We start from the raw sequence: 23,587 nt of genomic DNA, 5'->3' as shown, positions 1-23,587 counted from the left end.
ATCTACGACTAAGAATTTTGCGGACAGCTTGTGACCCTGGACCACAAATTCTAGCGTTGTGCGACCGCGAACCGTCAGCGGTTTACCTGAGACTCCTCTCAAGGTCTGAATGGCAGATGGCTCTGTCAACATGGCCGCGTGAAGGCCAATGTCTCGGAAAAAGGTGGAGCGGACAATGTTAACCACCGAACCTGTGTCTAGGAAAAGCTGAACAGGCTTATTGTGGACAGTGGACTCGATGAGCGGTCCACATGGGTTGTCATACCGAACATGAAGGCATGACAGGCCGACGAGGTCCCCGGAGTCACAGCTGCTCGAGGCTCGACACTTGTTGACGAGGCTCGACCTGGAAGGTACGGTACGAGTCTCAGCAACAACGTCAAGACACTCGGTTTCCTCACTGTCGGCAAGCGTATCACTGCCCAGGGCGGCGAATGCATTGCGGACAGGGTCGGAATACAGCGACTCCGACAAGGTTACTACATCTTTCGCTGGTTTTGCGGACGCGCCTCTTCCCCCGAACTAGTGGAAGGGCTTCTACGAGCATGTGCATTGCGCGACGACTGCTTGCTCCACTCAGCTGTCAGCATACTTCGCAGCTTGTTACACTCATGGGAGGTATGACTGGAAGTATTGTGGTAAACACAGATTCCCTCGCGAGACTGGGCATGGGGACGGTGACGGTTACCTTGATACTGAGCGTGGGGACTGTGACGGTTACTTTGCGGGGACTTAAGTTTGTAACACTCAGATCGGTAGTGCCCACGTTTGCCACAGTTGAAACAAGTCACTACACGCTTAGCGGGTGAGGTTGGGGGTGGTGTCTGCTGGCGACGTTTCGCCCTGGTCCAGGAAGTCGATGACTGCCTTTTTGTATAAGACCGACTGTTGTTACTGTGGTCGCTATTTTTACTTAGGCGCGTATTAGTGGGACTGGGGTTAGAACCTTTGTGGGCTGGCTGTCTGACAGCAGCAGCAAAAGTGACTTCCGGCTGCGACCGCGTGGTCACTGTGGACAGCGCTGGAGGGATGGGTAGGGGATCATCCGCAAAGCGGCAAACCTTGCCTTGCTCGGAAGGCGGCTTGAGCGAGTCGATGGCGTCATATGCACCCAGGACGTCGTGCTGAGGGCCGAGTCCTAGCGCATCAATGGCAGCCCAGAGGTTAGGGGCGGAATCCCTCCGCATGATGCCGACAGCCAGCATGGGGATGATGTCTTTAATAGCAATACGGCCATCACCATCCGCCCACTTAGTGGAGTTGACGGCATCAGTAAAGTCCGTGGCGGCTTGCTCGAAACGGCAAACGCAAGCCAGGGGGCTTTCGTGCCGGTATTGACATTCGGCCAAGACGTTGGTAACGATGTCAATGTAATGGCGTTGGCGACTACGCCGAAAATAACGCCTAAATTCCTCCTTAAGTTCACCCCAAGACTGAATCTTACAAACGCGCTTGAGCTGCACAAAGGCACCTATATCACCCTGGGTGAGATCCACTGCTGCAACAGCAGCACGAATGTACTGTGTATCCGTTGGGCTATCAAATAGAGCCTGAACAGTCGCCTCGACTGACTGCAGCCATGGCTCTAAGCTATTTGCACGACCGTCAAAAATAAGGGTCAGGTATTGACGATGAGCCGGCCCACTGGTGGTCGAGGCTTGAGCCACAAGTTGACCAACTGTCGCTGGGGCTTCGATGCCCTGCCGCGTGTTCACGCTGGCTGAGGCACCATTGCTGGCACCAGCAGAATCTGGGGTAACGGCATGGCCACTGCGTGTCTTAGTCATGACGTCAATTGTTGAAATGCAAGTAGGTCACGAAGATGGTAAACAGGTCAGAGCAAGAAATGGTATGCACTGGCTACAATTCAAAACAGAGTCAAAGAGAACTCAGCACCACAGTACTAGGTAAACTGCTTAGTGATAGAAATAATTTGAGCAAAACAACAATAAAAAGGGAAATAGTGATACACTCTGAACACAAAATAAGAGATGTATGCAAGTGAATGTACTACAGGGAAGTGCACAAAATGAAGCTAAGGATAGTCAATAATTTCACCAGGAATCTGGCACAAAATTTATGAAAAGGAACTGAACTGTAACACTGGTAGCAAAAATTGCACAAAATTAAAATAAATCAGGTACTACACAACACTAAACTGTGCTGCAAGCACAGTTTAAAAAGATTGCGGGTGCTAACAGTTGCAAATTGAAATGCAAAAAAAAAAGGGGTAATTCACTTGCACAAGGGAAGTTGGCACAAAAAGGATATCAGAGTATGGAATAGTGCCAAAACTCACAGAAAAAAAAATACACTGTCCAGAATTGCTATATTGCACACAAAATAAAATTAATAAAAATGCAAATTATTAAATTCAAGAATATGGCAAAGGTTAACTGGTGTTAGCAGGGTGTACACTGGCAAAAAGAAAAATTTGCACAATCTCAAGGTCAAAACTAATTAACTTCACAAGGAATTTTGGTAATTAATGGTAAATAAGCAGGTTCCCAAAAATACACTCAATGACTTGGGTATATAAAATAGCAAAATGCAATGCACATAGGTGAATATTCACTGATAAAACATAGAATATATGTAGAGCAAAATAAATGGGGGAACAGAAAAAAAAAAAATTTAATGGGCTAGGCACAGATTGTATCACTGCAGGTAGAATATACTAATACTTAAGTACTTGAAGATTACACTTATTAAAAGAAAAAAAAAAACTAACAAACAAAACAGTGCAGGGGTGTCAACAATCTGTGGCTAACTTGCAGGTGCAACTAAAAAAAATAACAGCACACAGGAATTACATGAAAACTGTATGTGAGAGGTAAATTGTATAAATGGTTAACACTGAACAATTTAAATCAATAACTGAGGTGCAAGAAGCAGAATAAAAAAACTGGAATTTAAAATGTAGGAGTGCAAAAATAAATTTACAAAATTTAATAAGCTGTAGGTAAATGGCAAAATGTGCACTGATGACACTGAACAATTTACTGAAGTATGGCTTCAGTAACTAACTGTATTGGTGCAGGACAGTTAAATAATGTCACAAAATATTAGGAAATGCTAGGTAAGTCACTGTTTACTTAACTTTGAGTGCAGATGGACGAAGGTACGGGTGCTCTAGTAACACTACACGCCTCGTAGCATTTGTATACTGCTATGGGGCTTCAATGTCGTAGAAAAAATTATCAGAATGGACTTGGGAAGAACAGGAAGGACCGGAGTAACTCTGTGGAGGTATAAGATATTAGAAGAACGTGGATACCCGGCGTGAACCACAGCTGGTGTTGGTTGTTTACACTGGCAAGCGTGTCTGGGCGCGCTGACTGACTGCGGCTTCAGCACACGGAGAACAAAACATTTACTGCACTACTCGAACGTGCTAAAAACAAGCTTAAGTGAAACTTTGAACTGGGACGAGTAAGTTTTACTGTAACAAATCACTGGGGAAAACAGAACTGGTGAAGAACTGGGAATAAAACAGCAAGGGAAAGGGAAAAAAAAAATTTAAACTGGGCAACACAAAAAAAAAACTGCACTGGCTGGAGATACGTAGGCACTGAGTAGTTGTAGACACTATGATGAGTCACGAGCTGCTGTAGACGCTGAACTTTGCTGGCTTAGGGGCTAAGCCAACTGGGTTCCCACGTGGTTAAGCCCGGTAGAACTTCTTGGAGGAACTGGGAAGAACACAACACACATGGACGGCGAGAAGGACGTCTTTGCCTAGCAGATAAGGCTGTATAGAGGGCTGGTGTGTTTACACGCTGATTAGGGTATAAACCAACCCCCAGAGCTGCCTCGTGGTCACTCGTGGAGCCACACGAAGCCAACACCCTAAACGACCTCACCTCTACTTCTTGTAGCTGAGAAGGGCGTAGGGACGCTGTAGGAGGCAGGAGAATGGTGCTGGAGAGTGTTGAAGGGCTGTAGAGAGGGTGATGAGGTGAACACGTGACTGCTACGGCTGGAGATGACGCCGTGATGCCTATGTCCAGATTTTGTGGGAAAAATCTAGGACGAAGATCTATCTCGGGTCCCGTCAAGACGCTGGGAGTAGCAGATAACTCTTTAGGCTAGCAGGTGCGTTGGATGACGACGGATGATGTTGACTGGTGTCGACCGATCCCCTCCACCCTGAAGAGGCTCACAATGCCGCTGACTCCGCTGTCACCACTGTTATTGCTGTTCTTGCTGTTGAACAGCGGTTTAGTGCCGATGAAGGTAGCGTAGGTAGCAATGATACGGCCGTGGACTAGATTGGCTTTAATCGGGTAGGAGTGAGTACACAACGGGCAGTGTGAGGAAGTGACCGCAAGCCAGTCCGCGGAGGGGGAGTACTTGTGTACGTCAAGTCGGTGGAGGCGGGAGTGAGAGAGGGTGGACTGTGCGTCCCACCGACCTAGGTAGGCCTACAGAGGGCAGCACTGAATGCCGCGAAATATGAACTAGTCAGAGCAGATGGCTAGGCTGTGTGCTCTGCCAGTACAGGCTGTCTACACTGGTGCCTTGGGTACTAGTGCCTTGGGTACTGGTGCCTTGGGTACTAGTGCCTTGGGTACTGGTGCCCTGGGTACTAGTGCCTTGGGTACTGGTGCCTTGGGTACTGGTGCCTTGGGTACTGGTGCCTTGGGTACTGGTGCCTTGGGTACTGGTGCCTTGGGTACTAGTGCCTTGGGTACTAGGGCCTTGGGTACTGGTGCCTTGGGTACTAGTGCCTTGGGTACTGGTGCCCTGGGTACTAGTGCCTTGGGTACTGGTGCCTTGGGTACTGGTGCCTTGGGTACTGGTGCCTTGGGTACTGGTGCCTTGGGTACTGGTGCCTTGGGTACTGGTGCCTTGGGTACTGGTGCCCTGGGTACTAGTGCCTTGGGTACTGGTGCCTTGGGTACTGGTGCCTTGGGTACTGGTGCCCTGGGTACTGGTGCCTTGGGTACTAGTGCCTTGGGTACTGGTGCCTTCGTACTAGTACCCTGGGTACTGATGCCCTCGATACTAGTGCCCAGAGAATTGGTGCCCTCGGTAGTGGTGCCCTGGGCACCATGGGTACTGGTGCAATGGGTACTAGTGCCTTGGGTACTGCTGCCCTGGGTACTGGTGTCCTAGGTACTAGTGCCTTGGGTACTGGTGCCCTGGGTACTGGTGCCCTGGGTACTATTGCCTTGGGTACTGGTGCCTTGGGTACTGGTGCCTTCGTACTAGTACCCTGGGTACTGATGCCCTCGATACTAGTGCCCAGAGAATTGGTGCCCTAGATAGTGGTGCCCTGGGTACTAGTCCCATGGGTACTGGTGCAATGGGTACTAGTGCCTTGGGTACTGCTGCCCTGGGTACTGGTGTCCTAGGTACTAGTGCCCTGGGTACTGGTGCTCTGGGTGCTAGTGCCCTGGGTACTGGTGTCCTGGGTACTAGTACCCTGCGTACTGGTGCCTAGGGTACTGGTGCCCATGGTACTAGTGCCCTGGGTACTGGTGCCCTGCGTACTGGTGCCCTGCATACTGATGCCCTGGGTATTGGTACCCTGGATACTGGTGCCCTGTGTACTAGTGCCCTGGGTACCGGTGCGGTGCCCTGGGTACTGGTGCTCTAGGTACTGGTGCCTTGGGTACCGGTGCCTGGGTGCTGGTGCTCTAAGTACTGGTGCCTTGGGTACCGGTGCCTGGGTACTGGTGCCCTAGGCACTAGTACCCTGGGTACTGGTGCCCTGGGTACTTGTGCCTGGGTACTGGTGGCGGTAGGTATTGTTACTGGCGTAGTGGGTATGGGTACTGGTGGTGGTAGGTATCGGTTCTGGTACGGGTGGTAGTGGGTATGGGTACTGTTACTGGTGGTGGTGGGTATGGGTACTGTTACTGGTGGTGTTGGGTATGGGTACTGGTACCGGTGGTGGTGGTAAGGATATTGATACTGGTATCGGTGGAGGTGGGTATGGGTACTGGTACCGGCGGTGGTGGGTAATGGGTACTGGTACCTGTGGTGGTGGGTTCTAGTACCGGTGGAGGTGGGCATGGGTATTGGTACTGGTGGTGGTGGGTATGGGCACTGACGTGGGTGTCAGTAGTGAGGGTGGGAAGAGGACAATTGACTAGAGGTATTTTAAACTGGCTGCGACTTACTGATGTTATTGTTGATGGTGGTGTTACTGGTGGTGTTACTGGTGGTGTTACTGTGGTGGTGGTGGTGTTACTGGTGGTGTTACTGTGGTGGTGGTGTTACTGTGGTGGTGGTGTTACTGTGGTGGTGGTGGTGTTACTGGTGGTGTTACTGTGGTGGTGGTGTTACTGTGGTGGTGGTGGTGTTACTGATGGTGTTACTGGTGGTGTTACTGGTGGTGTTATTGGTGGTGTTACTGTGGTGGTGGTGGTGTTACTGATGGTGGTGGCGTTACTGGTGGTGATGGTGATGCTACTGATGGTGCTGGTGTTATTGGTAGTGGTGCTACTGATGGTGGTGTTACTGGTGGTGGTGCTACTGATGTTGGTGGTGTTACTGGTGGTGGTGCTACTGATGTTGGTGGTGTTACTGGTGGTGGTGCTACTGATGTTGGTGGTGTTACTGGTGGTGGTGCTACTGATGTTGGTGGTGTTATTGGTGGTGGTAGTGCTACTGAGAAACAGAACAGAGTAGTAGCAAGGAGAACAAAATCCAGCATTATCAAAATAAAAACCCGGGTACCAAGGCACGGTCCTGGCATCTTTGCTATTACCTGGAGTTTACCTGGAGAGAGTTCCGGGGGTCAACGCCCCCGCGGCCCGGTCTGTGACCAGGCCTCCTGGTGGATCAGCGCCTGATCAACCAGGCTGTTGCTGCTGGCTGCACGCAAACCAACGTACGAGCCACAGCCCGGCTGATCAGGAACTGACTTTAGGTGCTTGTCCAGTGCCAGCTTGAAGACTGCCAGGGGTCTGTTGGTAATCCCCCTTATGTGTGCTGGGAGGCAGTTGAACAGTCTCGGGCCCCTGACACTTATTGTATGGTCTCTTAACGTGCTAGTGACACCCCTCCTCATAGCTGACATAAATAAAAACACTCTCCATAGTTTCATAACATCATTTGCGAGTCATACCAAAATAAGTTCAAAAATCACCTCGGTAGAAGACACCGAAAAATTGTAAGACAAAGGCAGAGTCTTCCAGTGAGGAGTGGAGACTAACATGGCTCAGTGGTGGCAAGTTCCAGCTGCTGAAATATTCTATACAAAACACACGAGCATCACCAAATAGAACCAAAGAAACACCTGGGTGTAATAATGCCAGCTGACTGTTCTTTCAAACAACACATTGACGGTAAGAAAAAATGACGGGATGGATAATGAGAACTTGCATAACCAAGGAAATAGTGCCAATGGTGACACTATTTAGATTGCTTGTACTATCTCGGTATAGGGCAGGGATGATATCAGAGCTGGAACAGAGATCATTTACGGTCCGCATAGAGCCAGTAAATCATTTAAATTTCTAGGAACGTCTTAAAGACGTAAATATTTACTAGCTGGAGTAGAGGAGAGAGAAACACGATAATATATACTTGGGAGGTGCATGAGTGCCTTGTAGGGGAAACTTAAATGTTAAATTCACTTTCCAACATAAAGATAAAACAGAAAGGTTCTTAGCTTCTGTTAACAGCTCAGACTTCTTGCAGCCGCAGTTCAAGGCGTCTCCTTGAACTAATATCCCCACACTGGAGCTGTAGAATGGTGATTAACTAATCAAAAATTGCCCCTAAGGAACGTATATTTCAAACATTTTACATTTGATTATAAATGTGCTATGTTACTGTTGTTGAGCGTAAAGCACATGAATAACGGCCTATTAGGACAGCCTTAATCCCCTTATCAACCTATGGCCTACAGTACATATTTGGTGGATACAAGTGAGAATGGGACCTACCTTGATTGTGTAACGAGAGCTTGTGGCGTTGACAGCGCCATCAATGCTGGGAATGAAGTCTTGAGGGCTGCTAATATCCATACATCGCTGTTATGTCCTGTCACTTGTAACGCATCACAGTCGCTTTAATAACACCATTCTTTATCCACGGTAGGGAGAGATTTTTCCCCAATGTTCGCTTATGCCTGACTAGTGGAGATTGTTAGTATTTCAGAGTCTACCACACAAATTCACTGTTGTCTTTGTTCTCAACAGGAGATTTTGTGACATCCACGCTCTGAGTACTTAATCTGGCTTGCGGCCCAGCATAGCGTCCCTCAGCTCCTCATCCCACAAAGGAAATGCTGACCTCAGCTTTATAGACATTCATTGCTAACTTTTGCAACAGTTTAACACAAGAGGGCTGTTTTCTTGTTGCTTATCTGTGGGCTAATAGTTATAATACTCCTGACTTATAGATAAAGTGGCGCGTAGATTTCCAAATAATTTTCCTGCTCTGGGGAAAGAGCAATTACTCCAGGTTTACACTAGTAGGTGTAATTGCCCAGAAATTCTAGCAAGGAGCAAAGAACGCCCTGACCTTAGCATGAGAAGCCCTGCTCTGACGCATGTGTTTGCTAGCTGCCCTGAAAGCCAGGAAATAGAAGAGTTCACTAGCCCCTTCCGAGAGGGCCGAGGGGACTGAGACATACCCCCCCTCCTTTAAAACTGGAGATTTTTTCTCTATAGGCCTGGTCCCAAATCTGCACACTGCCATAACATACTGGAGTGAGAGACATGGAAGTGTAGTGTTACAGGTAGTGATGTCATAGCATCACTGTTATAACATATATTCGCAGTTCATGTATCAAGCTGTGACCTTCATGTCACACAATACACTATAATACTGTAATATTCAGTCACCACAACCACAATAACACAGCTTGATAGTGGGCCACCCACTCACCTCCAGCCTTGTGCACGCACATAACACATGCTCTCCCATACACACACACACTCAGACAGGATGGGACTTACACAGATGACAACAAGGAAATGAGTGAAATATTGAAATCCCAGTACGACTCTGTGTTTAGTGAACCACTAATCGGTCTGAGGATCGACGACCCAAATGATTTCTTCATGAATGAGCCTCAAAACTCCATAAATGTATGCCAGATTTCCGACATTACCCTAACTCCGATAGATTTCGAAAAAGCCATTGACAACATGCCCATGCACTCAGCCCCAGGCCCAGACTCGTGGAACTCTGTTTTCATTAAGAACTGCAAGAAACCCCTCTCGCGTGCCCTAAGTACACTATGGAGGAGGAGCTTGGACATGGGTGAAATTCCACAGTCACTTAAAACAACGGATATAGCCCCACTCCATAAAGGTGGCAGCAAAGCATTAGCTAAGAACTATAGACCAATAGCTCTGACGTCCCACATCATAAAAATCTTTGAAAGAGTGCTAAGAAGCAGGATTGCAAATCACCTGGATTCCCAAAATCTGCACAATCCAGGGCAACATGGGTTCAGGGCAGGTCGCTCCTGCCTCTCACAACTACTGGATCACTATGACATGGCCTTGGATGTACTGGAAGAAAATCAGAATGCAGATGTAATATACACAGACTTTGCAAAAGCATTTGACAAATGCGATCCTGGCGTAATAGCCCATAAAATACGTGCTAAAGGAATAACTGGGAAAGTGGAGAGATGGATCTTCAACTTCCTAACAAATCGAACACAAAGAGTAGTGGGCAACAGAGTTAAATCGGAGGCTGCCATAGTGAAAAGCTCTGTTCCACAAGGCACAGTACTCGCCCCCATCTTATTCCTCATCCTCATATCAGACATAGACTGAGATATACACCACAGCACTGTATCATCCTTTGCGGATGATACTAGGATCTGCATGAGGCTATCATCTATTGAGGACACGGTTAACCTCCAAGAAGATATAAACAAAGTTTTCCAATGGGCAACGGTAAACAATATGATGTTCAATGAGGACAAATTCCAACTACTCCGTTATGGAAAACTGGAGGAGATAATAACTAGAACAGAGTATACTACAGACTCTGGCCATACAATAGAGCGGAAAAATAATGTAAGGGACCTGGGAGTACTAATGTCTGAGGATCTCACTTTCAAGGATCACAACAGTGCCACGATCGCACGTGCAAAGAAAATGATAAGATGGATAATGAGAACATTCAAAACGAGAGATGCCAAGCCAATGATGATCCTTTTCAAATCACTTGTTCTCTCTAGGCTGGAATACTGCTGTACATTAACATCTCCATTCAAAGCAGGTGAAATCGCAGATCTAGAGAGTGTACAGAGATCCTTTACTGCACGTATAAGTTCTGTCAAGCACCTTAACTACTGGGAACGCTTGGAAGCACTTGACTTGTACTCGTTGGAACGCAGGAGGGAGAGATATATCATAATCTACACTTGGAAAATCTTGGAAGGAATGGTCCCAAATCTGCACACAGAAATCACTCCCTACGAAAGTAAAAGACTGGGCAGGCGATGCAAAATGCCCCCAATAAAAAGTAGGGGCGCCATTGGTACACTAAGGGAAAACACCATAAGTGTCCGGGGCCCAAGACTGTTCAACAGCCTCCCATCAAGGGGGGGGGGTAATTGACAGGCCACCAGGTTCGATCCGAGGACGGAGAGAATAAACATTCAATTCCCTAGATCAAGAGCCCCCTCTCTCCCCCCTTGAAGTTCATATACATACAGCAGCACTTGGGTTATCCCTATTGCGGACACGTTTCGCCACACAGCGGCGGCTTCAGTCCAATACAAAGATAACGAGTGGTTGGAGGGGTTTGCGGTAGTCAGTCCCTCAGCCTGGTATATTAACTTTTATACCTTAAAGTGGAATAAAGTATACTCGGTGTATATCTGTGTCTGGTTGAAATATTAGACACCTATGTAACACATGGGTATCTTTATTATGTAGACGTTTCGCCCGCCAGTGGCTTTATTAATGCATGGGCAATAGTAGAAGACTGGTGTTATGATAGCGGCTCCTGACCTACAACTGCCTCTTCTTCTTAAGTTGTTTATTAGTGGTTAAATATACATGTTTCTTTTAGTTTGATTTTATATATTAATGCCACTTCAGTCTAACCTAATTAAAATGACTTAATAAATATGATAAAACTGGAAGTTGATGTTACCGTGACAAGAAGTGACTCAGAGGGAGGGGGGACAGGTTTCTCCTTAATGTTGATCTGGGTATGTTGGGGCATGTTGGGGGGAGAGGGGGGATGACAGGCCAGCACGATGAAGCGAGGCGGGCACCACCAGCACCTCCACCACCACTACCACCAGCACCACCACCACCAGCAGTACGAGTCCTCGCCACTCGAGGGAGTGCTGGATGCTGGGCTAATTTCAGTGTTGTTGAGGTGTGTTTGTGTTGGTGTTGGGAAGCTCTACTGCATCAAGGTCATCCTCTAGCCTTGACCACCACGCCCTTCGCTACACAGGTCATCTTTTTAGCACTGACCATTGCGTCGTTGATTTGCGTCAGTGTCCGTTGCCTATTGCACGGTGTCGCATTGTCGCAGCCACGTGTTGGTTACAGTGAAAAATATATCGCAGAAAATGTGGAGTTTTGTTTACATACAAGTGATGGTGCTTTAAATGTTACTGATGGAGTTATTTATGTTCTGGTGTTAGTGTTATAAACTAGCAGTGGTGTTATACATTAGTGTTGGTGTTACATACTAGTGTTGGTGTTACATACTAGTGATGGTGCTTTGTACTAGTGTTGGTGTTATACACTAGTGTTGGTGTTATACACTAGTGTTGGTGCTATACACTAGTGTTGGTGTTATACACTAGTGTTGGTGCTATACACTAGTGTTGGTGTTATACACTAGTGTTGGTGCTATACACTAGTGTTGGTGTTACGTAGCAGGGTTGGTGCTATGTACTGGTGTTGGTGTTACACACTAGTGTTGGTGTTACGTAGCAGGGTTGGTGCTATGTACTGGTGTTGGTGTTACACACTAGTGTTGGTGTTACACACTAGTGTTGATATGTACTAGTGTTCATGTTATGTACTAGTGTTGTGTTATGCATTAGTGTTGGTGTTATACACTAGTGTTGCAAGGAAAATTTTAAAGTTTAAAGAGACATCCATGTAGATAAGAGCAAGTGGAGTCCTGCTGACAACACTTAACATAGCAAGTGGAGTCCTGCTGACAACACTTAACATAGCAAGTGGAGTCCTGCTGACAACACTTAACATAGCAAGTGGAGGCCTGCTGACAACACTTAACATAGCAAGTGGAGTCCTGCTGACAACACTTAACATAGCAAGTGGAGGCCTGCTGACAACACTTAACATAGCAAGTGGAGTCCTGCTGCCAACACTTAACATAGCAAGTGGAGGCCTGCTGACAACACTTAACATAGCAAGTGGAGTCCTGCTGACAACACTTAACATAGCAAGTGGAGGCCTGCTGACAACACTTAACATAGCAAGTGGAGGCCTGCTGACAACACTTAACATAGCAAGTGGAGTCCTGCTGCCAACACTTAACATAGCAAGTGGAGGCCTGCTGACAACACTTAACATAGCAAGTGGAGTCCTGCTGACAACACTTAACATAGCAAGTGGAGTCCTGCTGACAACACTTAACATAGCAAGTGGAGTCCTGCTGACAACACTTAACATAGCAAGTGGAGGCCTGCTGACAACACTTAACATAGCAAGTGGAGTCCTGCTGCCAACACTTAACATAGCAAGTGGAGGCCTGCTGACAACACTTAACATAGCAAGTGGAGTCCTGCTGACAACACTTAACATAGCAAGTGGAGGCCTGCTGACAACACTTAACATAGCAAGTGGAGTCCTGCTGACAACACTTAACATAGCAAGTGGAGGCCTGCTGACAACACTTAACATAGCAAGTGGAGTCCTGCTGCCAACACTTAACATAGCAAGTGGAGGCCTGCTGACAACACTTAACATAGCAAGTGGAGTCCTGCTGACAACACTTAACATAGCAAGTGGAGGCCTGCTGACAACACTTAACATAGCAAGTGGAGTCCTGCTGACAACACTTAACATAGCAAGTGAAGGCCTGCTGACAACACTTAACATAGCAAGTGGAGTCCTGCTGCCAACACTTAACATAGCAAGTGGAGGCCTGCTGACAACACTTAACATAGCAAGTGGAGGCCTGCTGACAACACTTAACATAGCAAGTGGAGGCCTGCTGACAACACTTAACATAGCAAGTGGAGGCCTGCTGACAACACTTAACATAGCAAGTGGAGTCCTGCTGCCAACACTTAACATAGCAAGTGGAGGCCTGCTGACAACACTTAACATAGCAAGTGGAGGCCTGCTGACAACACTTAACATAGCAAGTGGAGGCCTGCTGACAACACTTAACATAGCAAGTGGAGTCCTGCTGACAACACTTAACATAGCAAGTGGAGTCCTGCTGCCAACACTTAACATAGCAAGTGGAGGCCTGCTGACAACACTTAACATAGCAAGTGGAGGCCTGCTGACAACACTTAACATAGCAAGTGGAGTCCTGCTGACAACACTTAACATAGCAAGTGGAGGCCTGTTGACAACACTTAACATAGCAAGTGGAGGCCTGCTGACAACACTTAACATAGCAAGTGGAGGCCTGCTGACAACACTTAACATAGCAAGTGGAGTCCTGCTGACAACACTTAACATAGCAAGTGGAGTCCTGCTGCCAAGACTTAACATAGCAAGTGGAGGCCTGCTGACAACACTTAACATAGCAAGTGGAGGCCTGCTGACAACACTTAACATAGCAAGTGGAGGCCTGCTGACAACACTTAACATAGCAAGTGGAGGCCTGCTGACAACACTTAACATAGCAAGTGGAGTCCTGCTGACAACACTTAACATAGCAAGTGGAGTCCTGCTGCCAACACTTAACATAGCAAGTGGAGTCCTGCTGCCAACACTTAACATAGCAAGTGGAGTCCTGCTGCCAACACTTAACATAGCAAGTGAAGGCCTGCTGACAACACTTAACATAGCAAGTGGAGTCCTGCTGACAACACTTAACATAGCAAGTGGAGTCCTGCTGACAACACATAGCAAGTGGAGTCCTGCTGACAACACTTAACATAGCAAGTGGAGTCCTGCTGACAACACATAGCAAGTGGAGTCCTGCTGACAACACTTAACATAGCAAGTGGAGTCCTGCTGACAACACTTAACATAGCAAGTGGAGTCCTGCTGACAACACTTAACATAGCAAGTGGAGTCCTGCTGACAACACTTAACATAGCAAGTGGAGTCCTGCTGCCAACACTTAACATAGCAAGTGGAGTCCTGCTGCCAACACTTAACATAGCAAGTGGAGTCCTGCTGACAACACTTAACATAGCAAGTGAAGGCCTGCTGACAACACTTAACATAGCAAGTGGAGTCCTGCTGACAACACTTAACATAGCAAGTGGAGTCCTGCTGCCAACACTTAACATAGCAAGTGGAGTCCTGCTGACAACACTTAACATAGCAAGTGGAGTCCTGCTGCCAACACTTAACATAGCAAGTGGAGTCCTGCTGACAACACTTAACATAGCAAGTGGAGTCCTGCTGACAACACTTAACATAGCAAGTGGAGTCCTGCTGACAACACTTAACATAGCAAGTGAAGGCCTGCTGACAACACATAGAAAGTGGAGGCCTGCTGACAACACATAGCAAGTGGAGTCCTGCTGACAACACTTAACATAGCAAGTGGAGTCCTGCTGACAACACTTAACATAGCAAGTGGAGGCCTGCTGACAACACTTAACATAGCAAGTGGAGTCCTGCTGACAACACTTAACATAGCAAGTGGAGTTCTGCTGACAACACTTAACATAGAAAGTGGAGTCCTGCTGACAACACTTAACATAGCAAGTGAAGGCCTGCTGACAACACACAGCAAGTGGAGGCCTGCTGACAACACTTAACATAGCAAGTGAAGGCCTGCTGACAACACATAGCAAGTGGAAGCCTGCTGACAACACTTAACATAGCAAGTGGAGGCCTGCTGACAACACTTAACATAGCAAGTGAAGGCCTGCTGACAACACATAGAAAGTGGAGTCCTGCTGACAACACTTAACAGCAAGTGGAGTCCTGCTGACAACACTTAACATAGCAAGTGGAGTCCTGCTGACAACACTTAACACAGCAAGTGAAGGCCTGCTGACAACACATAGAAAGTGGAGGCCTGCTGACAACACATAGCAAGTGGAGGCCTGCTGACAACACATAGCAAGTGGAGGCCTGCTGACAACACTTAACATAGCAAGTGAAGGCCTGCTGACAACACATAGCAAGTGGAGGCCTGCTGACAACACATAGCAAGTGGAGGCCTGCTGACAACACATAGCAAGTGGAGGCCTGCTGACAACACATAGCAAGTGGAGGCCTGCTGACAACACATAGCAAGTGGAGGCCTGCTGACAACACATAGCAAGTGGAGGCCTGCTGACAACACTTAACATAGCAAGTGAAGGCCTGCTGACAACACATAGAAATTGGAGGTCTGCTGACAACACATAGAAAGTGAAGGCCTGCTGACAACACATAGAAAGTGAAGGCCTGCTGACAACACTTAACATAGCAAGTGGAGGCCTGCTGAGAACACATAGCAAGTGGAGGCCTGCTGACAACACTTAACATAGCAAGTGGAGGCCTGCTGACAACACATAGAAAGTGGAGGCCTGCTGACAACACTTAACATAGCAAGTGGAGGCCTGCTGACAACACATAGCAAGTGGAGGCCTGCTGACAACACTTAACATAGCAAGTGGAGGCCTGCTGACAACACATAGCAAGTGGAGGCCTGCTGACAACACTTAACATAGCAAGTGAAGGCCTGCTGACAACACATAGAAAGTGGAGGCCTGCTGACAACACTTAACATAGCAAGTGGAGGCCTGCTGACAACACTTAACATAGCAAGTGGAGGCCTGCTGACAACACTTAACATAGCAAGTGGAGGCCTGCTGACAACACATAGCAAGTGGAGGCCTGCTGACAACACTTAACATAGCAAGTGAAGGCCTGCTGACAACACATAGAAAGTGGAGGCCTGCTGACAACACTTAACATAGCAAGGGAAGGCCTGCTGACAACACATAGAAAGTGGAGGCCTGCTGACAACACTTAACATAGCAAGTGGAGGCCTGCTGAGAACACATAGCAAGTGGAGGCCTGCTGACAACACATAGCAAGTGGAGGCCTGCTGACAACACATAGCAAGTGGAGGCCTGCTGACAACACTTAACATAGCAAGTGGAGGCCTGCTGAGAACACATAGCAAGTGGAGGCCTGCTGACAACACTTAACATAGCAAGTGGAGGCCTGCTGACAACACTTAACATAGCAAGTGGAGGCCTGCTGACAACACATAGAAAGTGGAGGCCTGCTGACAACACTTAACATAGCAAGTGAAGGCCTGCTGACAACACATAGAAAGTGGAGGCCTGCTGACAACACTTAACATAGCAAGTGGAGTCCTGCTGACAACACTTAACATAGCAAGTGGAGTCCTGCTGACAACACTTAACATAGCAAGTGGAGTCCTGCTGACAACACTTAACATAGCAAGTGGAGTCCTGCTAACAGCACTTAACATAGCAAGTGGAGTCCTGCTGACAACACTTAACATAGCAAGTGGAGTCCTGCTGACAACACTTAACATAGCAAGTGGAGTCCTGCTGACAACACTTAACATAGCAAGTGGAGGCCTGCTGACAACACATAGAAAGTGGAGGCCTGCTGACAACACATAGCAAGTGGAGGCCTGCTGACAACACATAGAAAGTGGAGGCCTGCTGACAACACATAGCAAGTGGAGGCCTGCTGACAACACTTAACATAGCAAGTGAAGGCCTGCTGACAACACATAGAAAGTGGAGGCCTGCTGACAACACTTAACATAGCAAGTGGAGTCCTGCTGACAACACTTAACATAGCAAGTGGAGTCCTGCTGACACTTAACATAGCAAGTGGAGTCCTGCTGACAACACTTAACATAGCAAGTGGAGTCCTGCTGACACTTAACATAGCAAGTGGAGTCCTGCTGACACTTAACATAGCAAGTGGAGGCCTGCTGACAACACATAGAAAGTGGAGGCCTGCTGACAACACTTAACATAGCAAGTGGAGTCCTGCTGACAACACTTAACATAGCAAGTGGAGTCCTGCTGACACTTAACATAGCAAGTGGAGTCCTGCTGACACTTAACATAGCAAGTGGAGTCCTGCTGACACTTAACATAGCAAGTGGAGTCCTGCTGACACTTAACATAGCAAGTGGAGGCCTGCTGGCAACACACAGAAAGTAGAGGCCTGCTGACAACACATAGCAAGTGGAGGCCTGCTGACAACACTTAACATATCAAGTGGAGTCCTGCTGACAACACTTAAAATAGCAAGTGGAGGCCTGCTGACAACACATATAAAGTGGAGGCCTGCTGACAACACATAGCAAGTGGGGGCCTGCTGACAACACTTAACAAGTGGAGGCCTGCTGACAACATTTAACATAGCAAGTGGAGGCCTGCTGACAGCATTTAACATAGCAAGTGGAGTCCTGCTGACAACACTTAACATAGCAAGTGGAGGCCTGCTGACAACACATAGCAAGTGGAGGCCTGCTGACAACACATAGCAAGTGGAGGCCTTCTGACAACACTTAACATAGCAAGTGGAGGCCTGCTGACAACACATAGCAAGTGGAGGCCTGCTGACAACACATAGCAAGTGGAGGCCTTCTGACAACACTTAACATAGCAAGTGGAGGCCTGCTGACAACACACAGCAAGTGAAGGCCTGCTGACAACACATAGCAAGTGGAGGCCTGCTGACAACACATAGCAAGTGGAGGCCTGCTGACAACACTTAATATAGGAGCAAGTGGAGTCCTGCTGAGAGTACTTAACATGTCAGAAGGCCTCCACTTGCTAGCACTTAACATAGCAAGTGGAGGGATGCTGGCAACACTTAACATAGCAACCGGAGGCCTGCTGACAACACTTAACATTGTTAAGTGGAGAGGCCTCCACTTAACATAGCAAGTGGAGGCCTGCAGACAACACTTAAGATTGTTGTAGTGTGATGTATGGTAGATGCGGGAACTTTATAGAAGTTTTCGAAGAAACATTACTTGAGATAAGCAGAGAACCAGCCACCAGGGCGAGCACTTGTAGTATTGTCTTGACTCTGACGACCAGGGCGAGCACTTGTAGTATTGTCTTGACTCTGACGACCAGGGCGAGCACTTGTAGTATTGTCTTGACTCTGACGACCAGGGCGAGCACTTGTAGTATTGTCTTGACTCTGACGACCAGGGTGAGCACTTGTAGTATTGTCTTGACTCTGACGACCAGGGCGAGCACTTGTAGTATTGTCTTGACTCTGACGACCAGGGCGAGCACTTGTAGTATTGTCTTGACTCTGACGACCAGGGCGAGCACTTGTAGTATTGTCTTGACTCTGACGACCAGGGCGAGCACTTGTAGTATTGTCTTGACTCTGACGACCAGGGCGAGCACTTGTAGTATTGTCTTGACTCTGACGACCAGGGCGAGCACTTGTAGTATTGTCTTGACTCTGACGACCAGGGCGAGCACTTGTAGTATTGTCTTGACTCTGACGACCAGGGTGAGCACTTGTAGTATTGTCTTGACTCTGACGACCAGGGCGAGCACTTGTAGTATTGTCTTGACTCTGACGACCAGGGCGAGCACTTGTAGTATTGTCTTGACTCTGACGACCAGGGCGAGCACTTGTAGTATTGTCTTGACTCTGACGACCAGGGCGAGCACTTGTAGTATTGTCTTGACTCTGACGACCAGGGTGAGCACTTGTAGTATTGTCTTGACTCTGACGACCAGGGCGAGCACTTGTAGTATTGTCTTGACTCTGACGACCAGGGTGAGCACTTGTAGCATTGTCTTGACTCTGACGACCAGGGTGAGCACTTGTAGTATTGTCTTGACTCTGACGACCAGGGTGAGCACTTGTAGTATTGTCTTGACTCTGACGACCAGGGCGAGCACTTGTAGTATTGTCTTGACTCTGACGACCAGGGCGAGCACTTGTAGTATTGTCTTGACTCTGACGACCAGGGCGAGCACTTGTAGTATTGTCTTGACTCTGACGACCAGGGCGGGCACTTGTAGCATTGTCTTGACTCTGACGACCAGGGCGAGCACTTGTAGCATTGTCTTGACTCTGACGACCAGGGTGAGCACTTGTAGTATTGTCTTGACTCTGACGACCAGGGCGAGCACTTGTAGTATTGTCTTGACTCTGACGACCAGGGTGAGCACTTGTAGCATTGTCTTGACTCTGACGACCAGGGCGAGCACTTGTAGTATTGTCTTGACTCTGACGACCAGGGCGAGCACTTGTAGTATTGTCTTGACTCTGACGACCAGGGCGAGCACTTGTAGTATTGTCTTGACTCTGACGACCAGGGCGAGCACTTGCAGTATTGTCTTGACTCTGACGACCAGGGCGAGCACTTGTAGTATTGTCTTGACTCTGACGACCAGGGTGAGCACTTGTAGTATTGTCTTGACTCTGACGACCAGGGCGAGCACTTGTAGTATTGTCTTGACTCTGACGACCAGGGTGAGCACTTGTAGTATTGTCTTGACTCTGACGACCAGGGCGAGCACTTGTAGTATTGTCTTGACTCTGACGACCAGGGCGAGCACTTGTAGTATTGTCTTGACTCTGACGACCAGGGCGAGCACTTGTAGTATTGTCTTGACTCTGACGACCAGGGCGAGCACTTGTAGTATTGTCTTGACTCTGACGACCAGGGTGAGCACTTGTAGTATTGTCTTGACTCTGACGACCAGGGTGAGCACTTGTAGTATTGTCTTGACTCTGACGACCAGGGCGAGCACTTGTAGTATTGTCTTGACTCTGACGACCAGGGTGAGCACTTGTAGTATTGTCTTGACTCTGACGACCAGGGCGAGCACTTGTAGTATTGTCTTGACTCTGACGACCAGGGTGAGCACTTGTAGCATTGTCTTGACTCTGACGACCAGGGTGAGCACTTGTAGTATTGTCTTGACTCTGACGACCAGGGTGAGCACTTGTAGTATTGTCTTGACTCTGACGACCAGGGCGAGCACTTGTAGTATTGTCTTGACTCTGACGACCAGGGTGAGCACTTGTAGCATTGTCTTGACTCTGACGACCAGGGCGAGCACTTGTAGTATTGTCTTGACTCTGACGACCAGGGCGAGCACTTGTAGTATTGTCTTGACTCTGACGACCAGGGCGAGCACTTGTAGTATTGTCTTGACTCTGACGACCAGGGCGAGCACTTGCAGTATTGTCTTGACTCTGACGACCAGGGCGAGCACTTGTAGTATTGTCTCGAGTCTGACGACCAGGGTGAGCACTTGTAGTATTGTCTTGACTCTGACGACCAGGGCGAGCACTTGTAGTATTGTCTTGACTCTGACGACCAGGGTGAGCACTTGTAGTATTGTCTTGACTCTGACGACCAGGGCGAGCACTTGTAGTATTGTCTTGACTCTGACGACCAGGGCGAGCACTTGTAGTATTGTCTTGACTCTGACGACCAGGGCGAGCACTTGTAGTATTGTCTTGACTCTGACGACCAGGGCGAGCACTTGTAGTATTGTCTTGACTCTGACGACCAGGGTGAGCACTTGTAGTATTGTCTTGACTCTGACGACCAGGGTGAGCACTTGTAGTATTGTCTTGACTCTGACGACCAGGGCGAGCACTTGTAGTATTGTCTTGACTCTGACGACCAGGGTGAGCACTTGTAGTATTGTCTTGACTCTGACGACCAGGGCGAGCACTTGTAGTATTGTCTTGACTCTGACGACCAGGGTGAGCACTTGTAGCATTGTCTTGACTCTGACGACCAGGGTGAGCACTTGTAGTATTGTCTTGACTCTGACGACCAGGGTGAGCACTTGTAGTATTGTCTTGACTCTGACGACCAGGGCGAGCACTTGTAGTATTGTCTTGACTCTGACGACCAGGGTGAGCACTTGTAGCATTGTCTTGACTCTGACGACCAGGGTGAGCACTTGTAGTATTGTCTTGACTCTGACGACCAGGGCGAGCACTTGTAGTATTGTCTTGACTCTGACGACCAGGGCGAGCACTTGCAGTATTGTCTTGACTCTGACGACCAGGGCGAGCACTTGTAGTATTGTCTCGACTCTGACGACCAGGGTGAGCACTTGTAGTATTGTCTTGACTCTGACGACCAGGGCGAGCACTTGTAGTATTGTCTTGACTCTGACGACCAGGGCGAGCACTTGTAGTATTGTCTTGACTCTGACGACCAGGGTGAGCACTTGTAGTATTGTCTTGACTCTGACGACCAGGGTGAGCACTTGTAGTATTGTCTTGACTCTGACGACCAGGGCGAGCACTTGTAGTATTGTCTTGACTCTGACGACCAGGGTGAGCACTTGTAGTATTGTCTTGACTCTGACGACCAGGGCGAGCACTTGTAGTATTGTCTTGACTCTGACGACCAGGGTGAGCACTTGTAGCATTGTCTTGACTCTGACGACCAGGGTGAGCACTTGTAGTATTGTCTTGACTCTGACGACCAGGGTGAGCACTTGTAGCATTGTCTTGACTCTGACGACCAGGGTGAGCACTTGTAGTATTGTCTTGACTCTGACGACCAGGGTGAACACTTGTAGTATTGTCTTGACTCTGACGACCAGGGTGAGCACTTGTAGCATTGTCTTGACTCTGACGACCAGGGTGAGCACTTGTAGTATTGTCTTGACTCTGACGACCAGGGTGAGCACTTGTAGTATTGTCTTGACTCTGACGACCAGGGTGAGCACTTGTAGTATTGTCTTGACCCTGACGACCAGGGTGAGCACTTGTAGTATTGTCTTGACTCTGACGACCAGGGAGCCAGGGTGAACACTAGCATGTATTTACTCTGATGACCAGGAATACCTTCAGGTAACTGAGGAAGGTGGGGAGAAGGGACGTCTTATGTGTGTGTAGGGGAGTTTCAGACGTCAGGTGACGGTGTTGAGTCTCGGGTTACCTGCTGGCCCGCACCTATAAATGGTGTTACTCTATAGTCTCTCCCCTATCATCTCTCCCTCTATAGTCTCTTCTCTATCATCTCTCCCTCTATAGTCTCTTCTCTATCATCTCTCCCTCTATAGTCTCTTCTCTATCATCTCTCCCTCTATAGTCTCTCCCCTATCATCTCTCCCTCTATAGTCTCTTCTCTATCATCTCTCCCTCTATAGTCTCTCCCCTATCATCTCTCCCTCTATAGTCTCTCCTCTATCATCTCTCCCACTATAGTCTCTCCTCTATCATCTCTCCCTCTATAGTCTCTCCTCTATCATCTCTCCCTCTATAGTCTCTCCTCTATCATCTCTCCCTCTATAGTCTCTCCTCTATCATCTCTCCCTCTATAGTCTCTCCTCTATCATCTCTCCCTCTATAGTCTCTCCTCTATCATCTCTCCCTCTATAGTCTCTCCTCTATCATCTCTCCCTCTATATCTCTGCCCTCACCTCATTATCTTTTCTTTCTTACTTTGTTTTTACATCACGTTCATTCACTTGAGGGTCACCTTGGTGAGTTTGTGGCTAGTGGTAATGACCTCCCTGCAACAGCCTGCTTGACCAGATAAGCGCCAGACGAGCCTGGTCCGAGGCTGGGCTTCGGAAGCAGGAAATCTCTCCGAACTCATCAAAGGTATACTATGGGTGCCACGCTTCCTGAAAGGTGCTTGCCTCATTAAGAACTCAGCATCTTTTCGCATAAATGATAAGGATGTTTCCCCTTTCCTCTAGATTTGCTGACAACTATGGCCGTCGACACTAAACGAATAATAGATATGGATTTTGATGTGGTTTTGCTTGCTTTGTGATTATAAGATCAGTAGTATGAGACTGACTTGGTGACGGCAGCAACAAGTTGTTAGTGTTTGATAAAGTTAGAATGGTATATGTGAGTACAGTAACTGTTTATTGTTGTGTGTATAACAAGCACTACCAGCACTACCCTCTCCTGCCAACCTCTGTCTCAACGCACTTCCTAGAATCCCTGTTTCTCATCTGTGTTTTTACCTCCCGTCTTTGTTTCCTTCTTCCTGGTGCTCACATTTAGCTTTCACCTGTATCCCCTTGTTCTTAGTCTTCACAAATATTGTCTTGATCAGCCTTATCCAACGTTCTGAGTATCAGTGATGACACTTGTATCTTTCCTGCTCCTCCAAGAGTCATTATATTCACTTGAGTATCATCAACAATCATCATCAACAATCATCATCAACAATCATCATCATCAACAACCGTTATTAATAATCAACTATCATCAACAATCATCATCATCATCAATCTTCCACAATCTATATTCATTTACGTTATTTTTTCTTCGTTATTCTTAACATTACTTTTCTTATCTTGTATACATCTAAAAATTACGTTTCCCACATTTTAAATATGCGATATATGGAACATAAATTGAAGATATTTATCTATATGTGCACCAAAAGGCCTAGTACCTAGACCTAGTACCTAGGTCTAGTACCTAGGTCTAGTACCTAGGTCTAGTACCTAGATCTAGTACCTAGGTCTAGTACCTAGGTCTAGTACCTAGGTCTAGTACCTAGGTCT

At 47.6% G+C, this 23,587-nt stretch overlaps 1 protein-coding gene across 5 annotated transcripts in view; it reads left to right on the top strand.

The window, feature by feature from the left end:
• pico overlaps window positions 1-23,587 on the top strand; it is a 571,549-nt gene that overhangs the window by 165,560 nt on the left and 382,402 nt on the right. The window contains exon 1 of one of the 5 annotated variants that reach the window (XM_053784441.2): window positions 11,230-11,313. The exons of 3 other annotated variants lie outside the window; for them this stretch is intronic. The gene's annotated coding sequence lies outside the window, so the exon portion shown is untranslated. Of the gene's footprint in view, window positions 1-11,229; window positions 11,395-23,587 lie in introns of those variants that run through there. One more of the 5 variants, XM_053784510.2, reaches the window with a different exon arrangement.

Source organism: Cherax quadricarinatus, chromosome 2 (assembly GCF_038502225.1).
Source record: "Cherax quadricarinatus isolate ZL_2023a chromosome 2, ASM3850222v1, whole genome shotgun sequence".
NCBI lineage: Eukaryota > Metazoa > Arthropoda > Malacostraca > Decapoda > Parastacidae > Cherax > Cherax quadricarinatus.
Note: the sequence above shows the minus strand (reverse complement) of the source record. Positions and strands in the feature narration are given on the sequence as shown.